Raw genomic sequence first — 15,277 nt, 5'->3', positions numbered from 1 at the left:
CAAGATGTTTTCTGGCAAAACTGAGATGAGCCTTTATGTTCTTTTTGCTCAGCAGTGGTTTTCGTCTTGGAACTCTGCCATGCAGGCCATTTTTGCCCAGTCTGTTACTTATGGTGGAGTCATGAACACTGACCTTAACTGGGGCAAGTGAGGCCTGCAGTTCTTTGGATGTTGTTGTGGGATCTTTTGTGACCTCTTGGATGAGTCGTCGCTGCGCTCTTGGGGTAAATTGGTCGGCCGGCCACTCCTGGGAAGGTTCACCACTGTTCCATGTTTTCGCCATTTGTGGATAATGGGTCTCACTGTGGTTCGCTGGAGTCCCAAAGCTTTAGAAATGGCTTTATAACCTTTTCCAGACTGATAGATTTCAATTACTTTGTTTCTCATTTGTTCCTGAATTTCTTTGGATCGCAGCATGATGTCTAGCTTTTGAGGCTCTTTTGGTCTACTTCACTTTGTCAGGCAGGTCCTATTTAAGTGATTTCTTGATTGAGAAGAGGTGTGGCAGTAATCAGGCCTGGGTATGGCTAGAGAAATTGAACTCAGCTTTCCAAAGATGTGATAAACCACACTTAATTTATGTTTTAACGGGGGGGTGGGGGCAATCACTTTTTCACACAGGGCCATGCAGGTTTGGATTTTTCTTTTCCCTTAATAATAAAAACCTTCATTAAAAAACTGCATTTTGTGTTTACTTGTGTTATCTTTGTCTAATATTTAAATTTGTTTGATGATCCGAAACATTTAAGTGTGACAAACATGCAAAAAAATAAGAAAGAAATCAGGAAGGGGGCAAACACTTTTTCACACCACTGTATATTAAGAAAGGCCCTCTCAGGTTTGAGCTGCAGCAGCTTCTCTTTCTCAGCTCAATTTAGACATGCCACAATTATTAAAATGTATCTTCTCAACATATTTCCCTTTACTTTATAGCTAGATTTAAAACTGTTAGACACACAGGGCCTCCCTCTCTGGTAGCAGGTCAGGAATATGACAACCGAATCTTTTGGAGCTCATCCAAGAATTGCAAATGCACAAAACTAAGAAACACAGTCGAGCAACTTGGTGATGAAGAGTCAGACTCCCTCAAAGTCTTGGTTGTTGAATGATAAAAAGTTGGACATAATCTCGTCTATAGTGTACGAAAAAGGTCTCACTGGGATCACTCCAGATGAAATTTTACATTATAAACAAATGGTAAATATTGTTCTCACATCTGACATGATACAGACTACAAGTAGGCAACAAGTTACAAGGTGATCATGACTGGCTTCTCTCTTAGCTGGATGACACAGACATGATTTTCATGAAAACAGACATCACACTTATGCAATTTATCTGCGTCATACATACTGGTTTGTTTAAGCCTGTGGCGGAATGCAAGCTTGCCACACCCTGAAGTGAACTTGTTTTCTGGGAGATGTGAGAATCTGGGCGATTTCTCTTTCACTGTGCTAAACTGTCGAGTCATTTGGATTGCAAGGCTGAAGAATTAGCTTACAGCTGCTTGCAACGCTCTGTTAGTCGTTAACGTTGCCGAAATATATTAAAGACAGAGTTGCCTACCGCAGAATCACACAACTCTGCAGTGTTTTGCTGAAATAGAAACAAAGAATATAAGCAGTGTGTCAGTGTTGGCAAGAGAAGAATACATGGTATCCAAGTAAGTGTGTCTTCATTTGTGCATTCTGTCCTGTGTATGAACGCTGTTCTGCTCTGTTGTGTGATGTCATTCCAGAGTTAACTGTGGCTACTGTTCCTTCCAGACACGAGCATGAGTGGTGAGTTGAAGTCCAGCCGTTCCAGGATGGCAAGCAAGAGAGCAAGCAGCTCTTCCTACAGGTGATTATGGAATTAATACGCAGATTGCATCAAAAACGCACACACGCGCACAATCAGCTGCAAATGCCTCTCACATTCTTCCTCTCCTCTCCTCATTCACAAATAATGTGTATTGCTATTTTTCACTGTCCCTTGGTATTGCAGTCAATGCAGTGATATTGGTTATTAGCTTTGTTCCAGCTATGTATGTAGACTGTCAATTGATTTTAGCAAAGGGGTGCTTTCTCTCTCATTTACTGGTTTAATGTATTTGTTGATGTAGTGCACAGGTGCGATTGGAATTGATTACGGTTTATGGCAGATGGTTCAATACTGCATCAGTCCGCTAGTATCACCTGTGTCCTAACAGTGATGCCAGGGAGAATGTGTGTGTGTGTGTGTGTGTGTGCGTGCGTGCATGCGTGCGTGCGTGCGTGCGCGCGCGCGCGTGTGTATGCATGCGTGTACAGTATGGAGCTTTGGCTGTCTTTACCATTGTTTCCATGGTTATTGCCAGTAGATCCTTGCTTAGCTCTTGCCTTAATGGCTGTGGCAACTAGACTGGTGTTCTACCCACATCCTCTTGAGATTTTTATCCGTTCTTCCTCTGTTGCCTTAAGGGCTGCTCGTGTATACATTGATGCATAAAACCTGTATTGTGTGGCAGTGAGAGTGTTACACCCACAAGGTCAACTTTAAGAGCACTTATTCACAACATCAGCACACACACACACACACACACACACAAACACACACACACAGGGCATCAAAATGAAACTTCACCTGATTCCTCTCAAATTTGAACTAGCATAACTCAACTTTCCTTACATATAGACTAACTCAAAGCTCTGCTTGGTGTATAGATCGCTTCAAAATTCTACTCTTATTAATACAATCATTGTTCGCCGTGATCAGGTTAAGAATTTGGTGGAATGATATGTTTTGAATCAGAAAAGAAATTGGGGAAAAAAGGTGTAGGTTATAACTGCTTTAACTGTCACAGGCATTGTTTGTGGGAGACAACATATTTACTGCTTTTTTTGTCCCTTGATTTAACAAAGTGGCTACCTGGGCATCCGGGTGGCATGGCAGTCTATCCCATTGCCCACCAACACGGGGATCGCCAGTTTGAATCCCCGTGTTACCTCTGGCTTGGTCGGGCGTCCCTACAGACACAATTGGCTGTATCTGTGGGTGGGAAACCGGATGTGGGTATGTGTCCTGGTTACTGTGCTAGCACCTCCTCTGGTTGGTCGGGGCACCTGTTCAGAGGGGGAAGGGGGAACTGGGGGGAATAGCGTGACTCCCATGTGCTATGTCCCCCTGGCAAAACTCCTCACTGTCAGGTGAAAAGAAGCGGCTGGCAACGCCACATGTATCAGAGGAAGTATGTGGTAGTCTGCAGCCCTCCCCAGATTGGCAGAGGGGGTGGAGCAGTGACCAGGATGGCTCGGAAGAGTGGGGTAATAGGTCAAATATAATTGAGGAGAAAGGGAGGGGGGGTTCCAAAAAGAAAAAAAAGAAAGAAAGTGGATACCTCTGACCATTTCAGGTAGGTGTAGCTGCAGCTGCAGCTTCGCTATCTCAGCTCAACTACTCCAAGGTTTCTGTGTTGCCACAATTATTGAAAGAGCACTTCACAAATCCTTAACATTTATCCCTTCGTTGTATTAGCTTCATTTTTAGTGGAAGAAAAAAGGAGGGGGAGCAAAAGAGCATCTGGCCTAACAGTTAATCTACAAAGCAGGAGCTACAACGTAGAGAAGTCTCAGTTGTAAACATTAATGAGTCCGCTACAAAAAAAAAAATCTTAGTTGTCCAAATTCCCTCTTGGTGCCATTGGCAGCTGTGCTTATTGTCTCCTCTCTCTTCTCACAGAGCTGGCAAACAAACACGGTGGCCTAGATTACTTTGCTAGCAAGCTCTCTAAGTCATGTCCAAGACGCTAACGCAGTGTAATCTTCCCGTGTAACATGCAAATCATCAGGCTGTCTGGAGGGGTAACTGCGTATATCATGAAGTTAGATGAATAAGGTCATCCGCTGTCATTTCCCTAAAGCTCTGCAGCGTTTTGTTTTATATGCATACATGTACTCTAGGTACCTTAATTTCCTGGTACCACATCAGAGATAGCAGACACTGCTCTCCCTACAACCACTTTTTTTCCTACCATTTGCTGTCTTTCACCCCAACCCCCGCCACCCTTCTTGAGGCCATTTGCAACAGAACGACCCTGACAACATAAGGCTTTTGTCATCATTTGTTGTTCATGGTTCCTGGCTGTCACAGGTCCCCCAGCTTGGCAAGGCCCAGCTGTAGGTTGAGAGATGGAGCAGAGTGAGAGAGTGGCAAGTGTTCATAGCCCAGATGCTGCTGCTGCTGCCATGGCCTCTGTGTGCTCCAGTGCACAGCAACAAAAGCTCACTGTATTGTGTGGCCCATATAGAGAGGCTCAGGTGCCAGGCCAAGGCCTCGGAACCCTGTGTGTGTGTGAGTGTGTGTGTGTGTGTGTGTGTGTGTGTGTGTGTGTGTGTGTGTGTGTGTGTGTGTGTGTGTGTGTGTGTGTGTGTGTGTGTGTGTGTGTGTGTGTGTGGAGTTTTGCCTGTTATTACCATTGTTTCCATGGTTATCATCAGCAGATCCTTGCTTAGCTCTTGTCCTAATGGCTGTGGCAACTAGACGGGTGTTCTACCCACATCCTCTTGAGATTTGTGTGTGTGTGTGTGTGTTTCACATTTCTGTTAGTGTATACATGGACACATACACGACCATGGCTCATAGAGCTCCAGTGGTTTATCAGGACAGAGAGCTGCTAAAGAAGAACAGCCCATCCACTCTTCCTCCTTCACCTCCACCATCACCATCACACAAAGACACAGGCACGCATACACACGCACACACACACACACACACACACACACACACACACACACACACACACACACACACACACACACACACACACACACACACACACACACACACAAACCTTTAATCAAAAGTAAATGAATAAATAGGACAAAAGGGTAGCTCCACATTCTAACTTAAGCATCTGTGCCCTGCCTGACATTTTGGCCAGACTGTTCAGGGATGCTCTGCAAACCTCAGGCGCTCAAATTTTCTAGGATGTGGCTGTGTGGGCATAGCCTTGTCAATATAGATGTCCGGCTTCTGCTGTGGTCGTTACAGTGATCGTTATTGCCTGGTCCATTTACCATGACAGTAAATAGGAGGGGAAAAGTGAGATGAAGGGAGGTAGGGGAGGTGAGGAGAGTGGTCTGACTACAGTGTGGCACAGTGTGCTGCCTCCTGAGCATCTGGTACCGGGTATTTTAGTCTGCTTTCTCCACGCGCTTCATTCTTCGAATATTCCGTCATCTGTTGTAATTACCAGAGAGGGTAGGCATGGTGGAGTGGGAGTTGTGTGCATGTGCGTGCGTGCATGTGTGTGTGTGTGGGTATGTGGTGTGGGGATGGGGATGGGGGTGTAATAATACAGCAGACCCATCTGTCATAGTCTCAAAAGGGGCTGACGGGCTGGAGCGATCGAGACATCAGGCTATAAACTCTTCAGTTGCCAAAATCAGTGGGTGATGATGTCTTCTCTGATACAGTGTGCCACAACTTGCAGACTATGGGGGGGGGGGTGGAGGGGCAGAACTTTCTACAAAAAGGATGAGAGGATGGCTAAAAGGGTGTCAATAAATAGAACAAGACCAATTTAGAAACTTTGACAGGTGACTTGGCCTCCTCTGAGAGGAGAAAACTTCAAATCTTTACGTTATTGGAGATGCAACATACTGCCGAAATTTCAGTATCACGCCTCATCGGTGTTCATGCCCATGCTATGTGATGAAAATGTGGACTGGTTCTGGAACAATGTGTAGGTTCCAGGTTACCATCATGGGGGCCCGGACTGTGACTCAATGGGGGTTGGATTACTAGGCTGCAGCTTGGCTCCAATATCCCTTTCAATTGTTTTCTGTTGAGCTGGACTTCTGAGGGCAGCCTGGGTAATCCACAAAGATATTGACACGACATTCATCAAATGTTTGGACATGAGACAATCTGGTTTTTTAAAGATCTGGGATAATCATCACTAATGTTAGCAAATGACAAATAGCAAATGACATGTGGGTCAGGTTAATCAGCCATACTAAATTGTCCCTGGGTGTGAATGTGTGTATGTGTCAGCCCTGTGATGGACTATCGGCCTGTACAGGGCGTCTCCCCGCCTGTCGCCCAATGACTGCTGGGATAGGCTGCAGCATCCCGTGACCCCAGTTGGGATAAGCTGCTTGGGTAATGGATGGATAAATGGAATAGATGTTAGCAAAAATATTGGTTTAATTTTGTGTAAATCTAAATTAACTCAAACGTAAATATCTGGGAAACAAACACACTCCATAAGCAAAATTGATGTGTTTTCTTATGCATCATATACAGTTTCTGTGGTCAGTCAAGACAAAATTGGATGATCTTCAACATTTGAACATTGTCAAGTCAAACTACACAAACAGAATAATGAGAGAACAAACCGGACGGAACCAATCTGCCCATGTACTCCCGGAGCATAAGAAGCGTAGCGCAGTGTCACTAGGGACAGCGGCCCGGAAGTGAACAAGTGCCACGCTAAAAGGGGGAGAGGGGGCTTGGAGAAAACTCTGAAAAGAGTTCCCGACCAGTAAAACTGCAGAGCAGAAAAATCTACAAAATCCTGGCAGCCTGTAATGAACTTTAGAGACTGTTTCCCTGGCGAAGATAACCGCTGCTTGCCAACCAGTTTGGCTTCACGTTAGTTTTATTCCACAGAGGTCGGCGGCTCATTTACAGGTGGTTAGATAGTTTAACTTTTTAATGTTCATAGGTGCAAGTTGGTTTGTCTGTTTTTCTGCAATCTGAGTATATTGGCTGTAAATCCATTTGCAAATCTGATGATTTTTGTCAAGTAGACGTACGGGGAATGGAGTTGATAAAACAGCAGTGGGTACTGGCTTTACTTGCATTTGATATAAGAAAATGTATAATTAAATGGAATAGGGCACATATGCTTAATGTTTTCTTGCAATAATTACAAATGCTTATGTGTTTTTGTCCATTTACATTTATTTGCAATAGCATAGTTGTACATATTTTTTGTTTTTTTCATTCAAATGTTTTTCGCTTTATGACTTATGGCTTTTGGCTAATGGCAAAGGACTGATGGATCAAACCAAACTATCGAACCTGCCAAAATCAAAGGAGGAGAAAACGAAAAGCTTTTTGGTCATCGAGTGGAATCCAGTTAAAAACCTTCGGGTAGATGCATCAATCCCTCAAGTGGGAAAGCTGCACGTGTTCCAAAAACATAACTTGACAAACATGTTAAAGTAATTTTACGTCAGTATGAAGTTGTAACGTAGTACTAACCATCAAGATTCCCACTTTTGATATGTTCATTTGAGATACTCTTGGGGAACTTAAACAGGAGCCTCCTATGTTTTTATGTGTTTCATGTGTTATTTTTTGTAGAATGTGAATCCCCCACAAACATAAGTAGAGCCTGACCGATAAATCTGCGCGCTGATATCGGCTAATTTGAGCTGATTTATCGACATCGTCGTTTATAACGGCGGATAAATGACAAAAAAAAAAAAAAGAAACGGCGAGACCATAGATTGTCATCGTGTTGTGTGGGTTGCAACTCCACTGTTGACAACACGTGTTTGGAACGCCACAATCAGCTGAGCCAAGCAGAGTAGACCGCGGTGAAGTTTAGTTTTAAGTCTTCGATATATACATGCACTCCTGATCCAGCGGCTTCCCCTGTGGTTAAGAGCGAGCGCTAAGAGGTGAGCTAACCGTCATTTTACTGGCAACAGTGGGTGAAACTGAGTAAGAAGAAGCCACTGGATCCGGACGGAAAGTGTCGAATATCTTAAAACTGCCTTCACCATGACGCAGAGTAGCCCACAACGGAGAGCAACTGTTTTCATGGTAATGTAACCTACAAAAACACTCGCTGGCCGATCGCCAGGGGGTTGGCCCCCTTTTAGTCGAACGGTTAGCAATGTCGCCTTGTGATGCAGATCGGATCGGATCCCGCACTGGGTGAGAAAATAGCTCAGCAGGTTGATATTAATAATCATTAGTGTAATGTACATGAATAAGTAGACACGTTAGCCCTTGGCTAAGGGGTCGGAACCTTTAGTCGACTGGTTAACGTTGTCGCCTGTGGTGCAGAAGATACGGGTTCGCGTCCCGGCTGTGGCGGTTCTGGGTGCGGCGAATTTGGGGGGGGGCACAGGCGACAGTGTTAACCAGTTGACTAAAGGTTCCGACCCCTTAGCCAAGGGCCAATATGTCTACTTATTCATGCACGTTACACTACCCGCCTCTTTCGGGAAGCGCGTCCCCGCGCTTCAGCATATCATCTCCCTCACACCTCTGGGTGCACGCGCTTCCGATGACCTCACGGTCTCGCCATCCCACTTCTGACACCAATGCAGCGAATTCAGGGGGGCAGCCCGGGTATCGCCACAGCCGGGACGCGAACCCGTGTCTCCCGCTCCGCAAGCGACAACGTTAACCAGTCGACTAAAGGGTCTGACCCATTAGTCAAGGGCTAACGTGTCTACTTATTCGTGTACGTTACATTATATTTATAGAGCGCTTTTCTAGACACCCAAAGCGCGTCACATTGAAGGGGGTAACTCACCTCAACCACCACCAATGTGTAGCACCCACCTGGATGATGCACGACTTGAGGTGGAGAGGGAGGAATCATTGAGCCATTTACACTGGGGATGATTATGTGGCCAGATGGAGACAGCCGGGTTGGGAATTTTGCCGGAACACCAGGGAACCCCCTACTCTTTATAATAAGTGCCATGGGAGCTAGAATGACAGGGATTTCACTCCAACCTGAAACGACCATGTGGTTTTAAAACTGGTATATTCTGTCAAGATAAATACCCAATTGAGATACTAATGCATTGTTAGTATGTCTGTTAGGAAACGACTGACACCAAAATTAACATCAACAACTATGATACTATTTTTAAACAATTTAAACTTCAGAGAGACATGGTTGAACTTGAATAGCAAAATTGAAAAAGTGAAAGTATTACTTGAAAAACAAAACGAAAAACGCATATTGATAATCTAACAAACAACAAGGCTTATAAAACGTGAAATGTAAAAACAACTGAAAATAACCATTGGAAAAAGTCCCAAACAACGACCGAAACTTAAAAACTACTAGAACGACCATGGTTTTTCATCTCTATTCTGTCAAGGTAAATACACAATTGAGATATTAATACATTGCATATGTTAGTATGTCTGTTAAGAAACGACTGACACCAAAATTAATATTTTAACAAATTGAATACTATTTTTCAAACAATTTAAAATCGCCACTGTCCGCTTGTAAATATTGCAACGCCATGGTGAGTCTGAAACTGTGGCTGTACCAGACATGTTGGAAATAATCAAAAATCAAGTTTAGACTATTTCGCTGCACTGGAAAATGCTAGTGTGTTTCTAGGACAGAGCAGTGAACTTCGCAAAGGAAATGATGCGACCAACGCACGTCATAAATAGTGACATGATGCGCAAGATGACACGCAAATTGCGACCGCTCATGGTCATTTTAGGTAGATCTTATCGTAACTTTTTTTGTGCAATTGATCTAAAACTTATTTTAATGCAAATATATATGATCTTAGGAGCATTCAGGGAGCAGCAGGTCTGTATCTTATTTTCATAAAGCTATTAAACTTTGAAAATTCAGAACCATCAAAATTGGTCGTTCTTAATGCCCACAGTGAGTCAGGACCTCGGTTTAATGTCTCATCCAAAGGACGGCATCTCCTACACTACAGTGTCCCCATCACTGCACTGGAGCGTTTGGATTTGATATTTGTGGTTTTTATTGGGACAAGAGGGAAGACTGCCCACTACTGACCCATCAACGTCACTTCCGGCAGCAACTCCGTGTTCCTGCAAGGTCTCCCATCCAAGTACTAACCAAGCCCATACCTGCTTAGCTTCTATCATTTGGCAGTGCCAGGGTACATGTTGGTATAGCTTCCATCAATTGTCATGTGAAATACATGAATAATAATAAATAACCTCTATCACTTGGGGCGGCACAGTGGCCCAGTGGTTAGCACTGTTGCCTCACAGCAAGAAGGTCCTGGGTTCGAACCCCAGGTCCTTTCTGTGTGGAGTTTGCATGTTCTTCCCGTGTCTGTGTGGGTTTCCTCTGGGTGCTCCGGTTTCCTCCCACCATCAAAAAGACATGCGTGTTAGGGTTAATACTCCTGTCTGTGCCCTGACCAAGGCAATTGAAAGAAGAACTGGAGTTGGTTGCCAGGCACTACAGCTGCCCACTGCTCCTATACAATAGGATGGGTTAAATGCAGAGAACAAATTCATTTGTAAGAATACAATGTCAAATAAAGTGGCTTTCTTTCTTTCACTTCTCCTCTTTGCTTAAATAAGCTTGACAACATTCATGTCAGCCATGCCTGGTTTTGCTGCAGTAACATGAAAGCTGGTACAGTCAGCCAAACATCAAAATTACGCATAACCTTACAGTAGCTGAGTGGTGTATGCTAAGCTGTTGACAAACTTGATTGTAGGTTTATGTTGAGACAGTGTGGAAGTTCTAGTGAGTAAACAAACAACGGTCCTATGATTTCTCCCTCGTCACTTCTAAAAAGTCTCTGGCAACATCGCTTACGGCTGCTTATAACGCTGCCCATTGCTAAATTAGGTTACCCACAAAGCTAGGTAAAGCCATGTCTGTAGTTACAGTCGGTGCATTGGATATTATTAGACCAGAGGGGACAGGTAAATAAATGTGAGCTGAATGAGTATCTAACATGGCTTGCTAGCCAAACAAAGTTATTTAGCTTCTCTTTCAAACGTGTAGTGTGAAATCCCAAAGTTGCAAGTCGTCGTTGCAGACAGTTTTGTAGTATTAGATGCATTTAACAGCAGCATTTACTGTAGGCCACTGTATCAGTACTGCATAGTTTAAGATGGATTAGAGTTGGGCACTATTTCTGACAATAAACAAGTTTGTTTTAAAGTGCATTATGTCATGTTATCTTGGTGATGACACTTAAATAACTACACCTAAAACAATATTGGGGAAAATCTTTATTTGTGTTATCCATCTATCCATCCATCCATTATCCAAGCCGCTTATCCTAAGTAGGGTCACGAGATGCTAGAGCCTATCCCAGCAGTCATTGGGCGGCAGGTGGAGAGACACCCTAGACAGGCCACCAGGGGCCCCCACACACACACCTAGGGACAATTTAGTATAGCCGATTCACCTGATCTACATGCCTTTGGACTGTGGGAGAAACCCACGCAGACACGGGGAGAACATGCGAACTCCACACAGAGTTGGGCTGACCCCCAACCTGGGCTGACCCCATAAGTTAGTCAACCCCAGGGTTCGAACCCAGGACTTTTTTGCTGTGAGTCGGCCACGCTAACCACTGCGGGACCATGCCGCCTGTTTATGTGTTTCTGAAAAATAAAATTAATATCGGCCAATATCATTATTGGATTTTTAAATCCTCAAACATTGAAAATCTGTATCAGTCTTAAAAATCCTGTATCAGCCGGGCTCTATTTATAAGCCATGTGAATTTTTCTGAAGGCCTTTGAGCCGGTCGAAAAATTGGAGCCCTTGCTTCACAACACCTTTGCTGACACGAGGTTCAGCCACATTGCTGCTCAATTTGTCACTGTTTTTATTTTTATACTGTAAAATATCAGTGCATTGTGATAAACTGTCCAGTAACTACTTTGCCCTTGCCAGTGCTAAAATGTAAAATAAGGTCTGTGCGGTTAAAAGACACCAGCCACATGAGACACTATGTGGTGGCTAAACTACTCGAATATCGCAGAAAAACAGCACCCCTCCACCTTTGTGTCATTTTAACTTGTCACTTGAATTTTTCTGTCATTTTCTGTCTTGTTTTTTTTGTCCCCCTGGTCTGCATGTTCATTACTGTCTGGAGTCCATTCATCTGCGGGACTGATGGGGGCTGCACTGTAGGTAAAGGTCAGTGCAGTCAGAGGTGGATGCACATCCTCAGAGAAAGGTCAGCACGTGTAGAGAAGAAGAGTGCGTCTGCTGATTTTTTTTCCTCCTGCTGATTACTACTGCCAGCCCTTTAGAAACACAGAGTAATTGAACATGGGAGAGCAATGGGATGAAGGCATTTGTATGGGGAAGGGATGGAGTAGAAGTGAGGAGTAAGCTGTAGCAGCGGTTGTTCGAGCTGCAGAGATAAGGTCATGAGCCAATGGTGGGGAAAGTGTTAGCTCAAGGCATGATGGAAAAGATGACCAGGATCATACAGGAGGATGAGAGGAAGCCAAATTTCTATGTGTGTGTGTGTGTGTGTGTGTGTATGGGAGGGGGGGGGGCACGCAGGTGTGTGTGTTTGTGTGTGGTAAGCAGTAGTGTGGTGTTGATGAAGGCCAGCGGGTATCTATTCTTACTCTCTGTCTGGTCTCAGTGCATTACCAAGCCAGATGAGTTATCTGCCCTCTCCCACAAGCTTATCAATCCACAGGAGTTGGCTCCTTGGTTAATGGAGTCATCCTTGTCCCTCCTGCTTCTCTCTCTGGAAGAGAAGAAAGCAATGAAAGGAGAGAGAGAGGAAAGAGTGGAAATGTAGAACGAAAGGGGGATCAAAGCAGGAATGTGTGTGCGAAGCGTAGTACGGAGAGTAACAACGGTACAGAGGAAAAATGGGAAATGATCTTGCAAAAAAAGTAGATGGATAAATAAAGTTGAAAGCGAGAGAAGGAGAGCTAGAGTGAGAGAGGGAGTGAAACAATTTTGGAATGTAAGGGGAGGTGAAGAAAGCGGTGGAGGGAGAGAGAGTGAGTGCTGCTCTGCGTGCCGTCGGCCCCCCTGGCGTGAACAATCCATCTCAAATTGATCTTCTAGCTCGGCCCAGCAGGGCATTCTGAATCAATCTCAAATTGATCTCTGTGCCAGAGGTCGGGAAAACTAGCAGCAGAGCTTATCAGAAATATAGCGGTGCTGGGAGGATCTGACAGGGAAACTTATCACACAGCACAACGGGAAATGGGCTCTGAGGCCTCAGGGCGGCAAGAGGACGAGCTCCCTGCTCGCTTTATACACACACACACACACACACACACACACACACACACACACACACACACACACACACACGCTTACACACGTACAGTTTTTGCATGCACATGATCGCAGATGCCTCTGTATGTTCCATGCGCAGACATACACTGAGGGAGACTACACACACATTCACATACACTACCGTTCAAAAGTTTGGGATCACCCAAACAATTTTGTGTTTTCCATGAAAAGTCACACTTATTCACCACCATATGTTGTGAAATGAATAGAAAATAGAGTCAAGACATTGACAAGGTTAGAAATAATGATTTGTATTTGAAATAAGATTTTTTTTACATCAAACTTTGCTTTCGTCAAAGAATCCTCCATTTGCAGCAATTACAGCATTGCAGACCTTTGGCATTCTAGCTGTTAATTTGATGAGGTAATCTGGAGAAATTGCACCCCACTCTTCCAGAAGCAGCTCCCACAAGTTGGATTGGTTGGATAGGCACTTCTTTGAGCAGACTGAGTTTCTGGAGCATCACATTTGTGGGGTCAATTAAACGCTCAAAATGGCCAGAAAAAGAGAACTTTCATCTGAAACTCGACAGTCTATTCTTGTTCTTAGAAATGAAGGCTATTCCATGCGAGAAATTGCTAAGAAATTGAAGATTTCCTACACCGGTGTGTACTACTCCCTTCAGAGGACAGCACAAACAGGCTCTAACCAGAGTAGAAAAAGAAGTGGGAGGCCGCGTTGCACAACTGAGCAAGAAGATAAGTACATTAGAGTCTCTAGTTTGAGAAACAGACGCCTCACAGGTCCCCAACTGGCATCTTCATTAAATAGTACCTGTTAGAGCCTGTTTGTACTGTCCTCTGAAGGGAGTAGTACACACCGGTGTAGGAAATCTTCAATTTCTTAGCAATTTCTCGCATGGAATAGCCTTCATTTCTAAGAACAAGAATAGACTGTCGAGTTTCAGATGAAAGTTCTCTTTTTCTGGCCATTTTGAGCGTTTAATTGACCCCACAAATGTGATGCTCCAGAAACTCAATCTGCTCAAAGAAGTGCCCATCCAACCAATCCAACTTGAGGGAGCTGCTTCTGGAAGCGTGGGGTGCAATTTCTCCAGATTACCTCAACAAATTAACAGCTAGAATGCCAAAGGTCTGCAATGCTGTAATTGCTGCAAATGGAGGATTCTTTGACGAAAGCAAAGTTTGATGTAAAAAAAATCTTATTTCAAATACAAATCATTATTTCTAACCTTGTCAATGTCTTGACTCTATTTTCTATTCATTTCACAACATATGGTGGTGAATAAGTGTGACTTTTCATGGAAAACACGAAATTGTTTGGGTGATCCCAAACTTTTGAACGGTAGTGTACATACACACACACACACACACACACACACACACACACACACACACACACACACACACACACACACACACACACACACACACACACACACACACATCACCAGAACTGCACACAAATACAAGTAAACATACCCACAAACACACACAGGCAATGTATGCCGAAAGGCTACCAAGTTAGCCAGGCTACTAGAAAGGCAGATGAGAGATAGGTTATATAGCGATGTATTTTGAGTAAGACAGCTGAGATTTGAGGCGTGGAGTTCTAAGTGACTTTTAATCTGTCCCCAGTAAGACTCTGTGAAAGGCCTGGGGAGGGCCAGTCATTTCTGTCTTGCTATTAGGCAACCAATCATCTTAGAGGGGAGAGTTTCCTCGCTAATAATCAATATAAAACTTGAAAATGAATTGTTCGGGCGTCCGGGTAGTGTAGCAGTCTATTCCGTTACTTTCCAACATGGGGATCACCAATTTGAATCCCCGTGTTACCTCCGGCTTGGTCGGGCGTCCCTACAGACACAATTGGCTGTGTCTGCGGGTGGGAAGCCAGATGTGGGTATATGTCCTGGTCGCTGCACTAGCGCCTCCTCTGGTCAGTCGGGGTGCCTGTTCAGGGGGGAGAGGGGAACTGGGGGGAATGGCGTGAGCCTCCCACATGCTATATCCCCCTGGCGAAACTCCTCACTGTCAGGTGAAAAGAAGCGGCTGGTGACTCCACATATATCAGAGGAGGCATGTGGTAGTCTGCAGCTCTCCCCAGATCGGCAGAGGGGGTGGAGCAGCGACCGGGATGGCTCGGGAGAGTGACATAATAGGCCGGATACAACTGGGGAGAAAAAGGTGGGAAAAAATCCCCCAAAAAAAGAATTGTTCAAAAGTGCGTTTAGCCACTGAACGACAGGGAAGGCCTCAACCTTGCTTCTTTAAAAATACTTGAATATACGG

At 44.4% G+C, this 15,277-nt stretch overlaps 1 protein-coding gene across 1 annotated transcript in view; it reads left to right on the top strand.

The window, feature by feature from the left end:
- The first annotated feature begins 1,761 nt into the window (after positions 1-1,761).
- Positions 1,762-15,277, top strand: part of LOC130112050 (heterogeneous nuclear ribonucleoproteins C1/C2-like) — a 62,395-nt gene continuing 48,879 nt past the window's right edge. The window contains exon 1 of the mRNA XM_056279352.1: positions 1,762-1,842. The gene's annotated coding sequence lies outside the window, so the exon portion shown is untranslated. The remainder of the gene's footprint in view (positions 1,843-15,277) is intronic.

The sequence above is a fragment of the Lampris incognitus genome, chromosome 4 (genome assembly GCF_029633865.1).
Source record: "Lampris incognitus isolate fLamInc1 chromosome 4, fLamInc1.hap2, whole genome shotgun sequence".
Taxonomy (NCBI): domain Eukaryota; kingdom Metazoa; phylum Chordata; class Actinopteri; order Lampriformes; family Lampridae; genus Lampris; species Lampris incognitus.
Note: the sequence above shows the minus strand (reverse complement) of the source record. Positions and strands in the feature narration are given on the sequence as shown.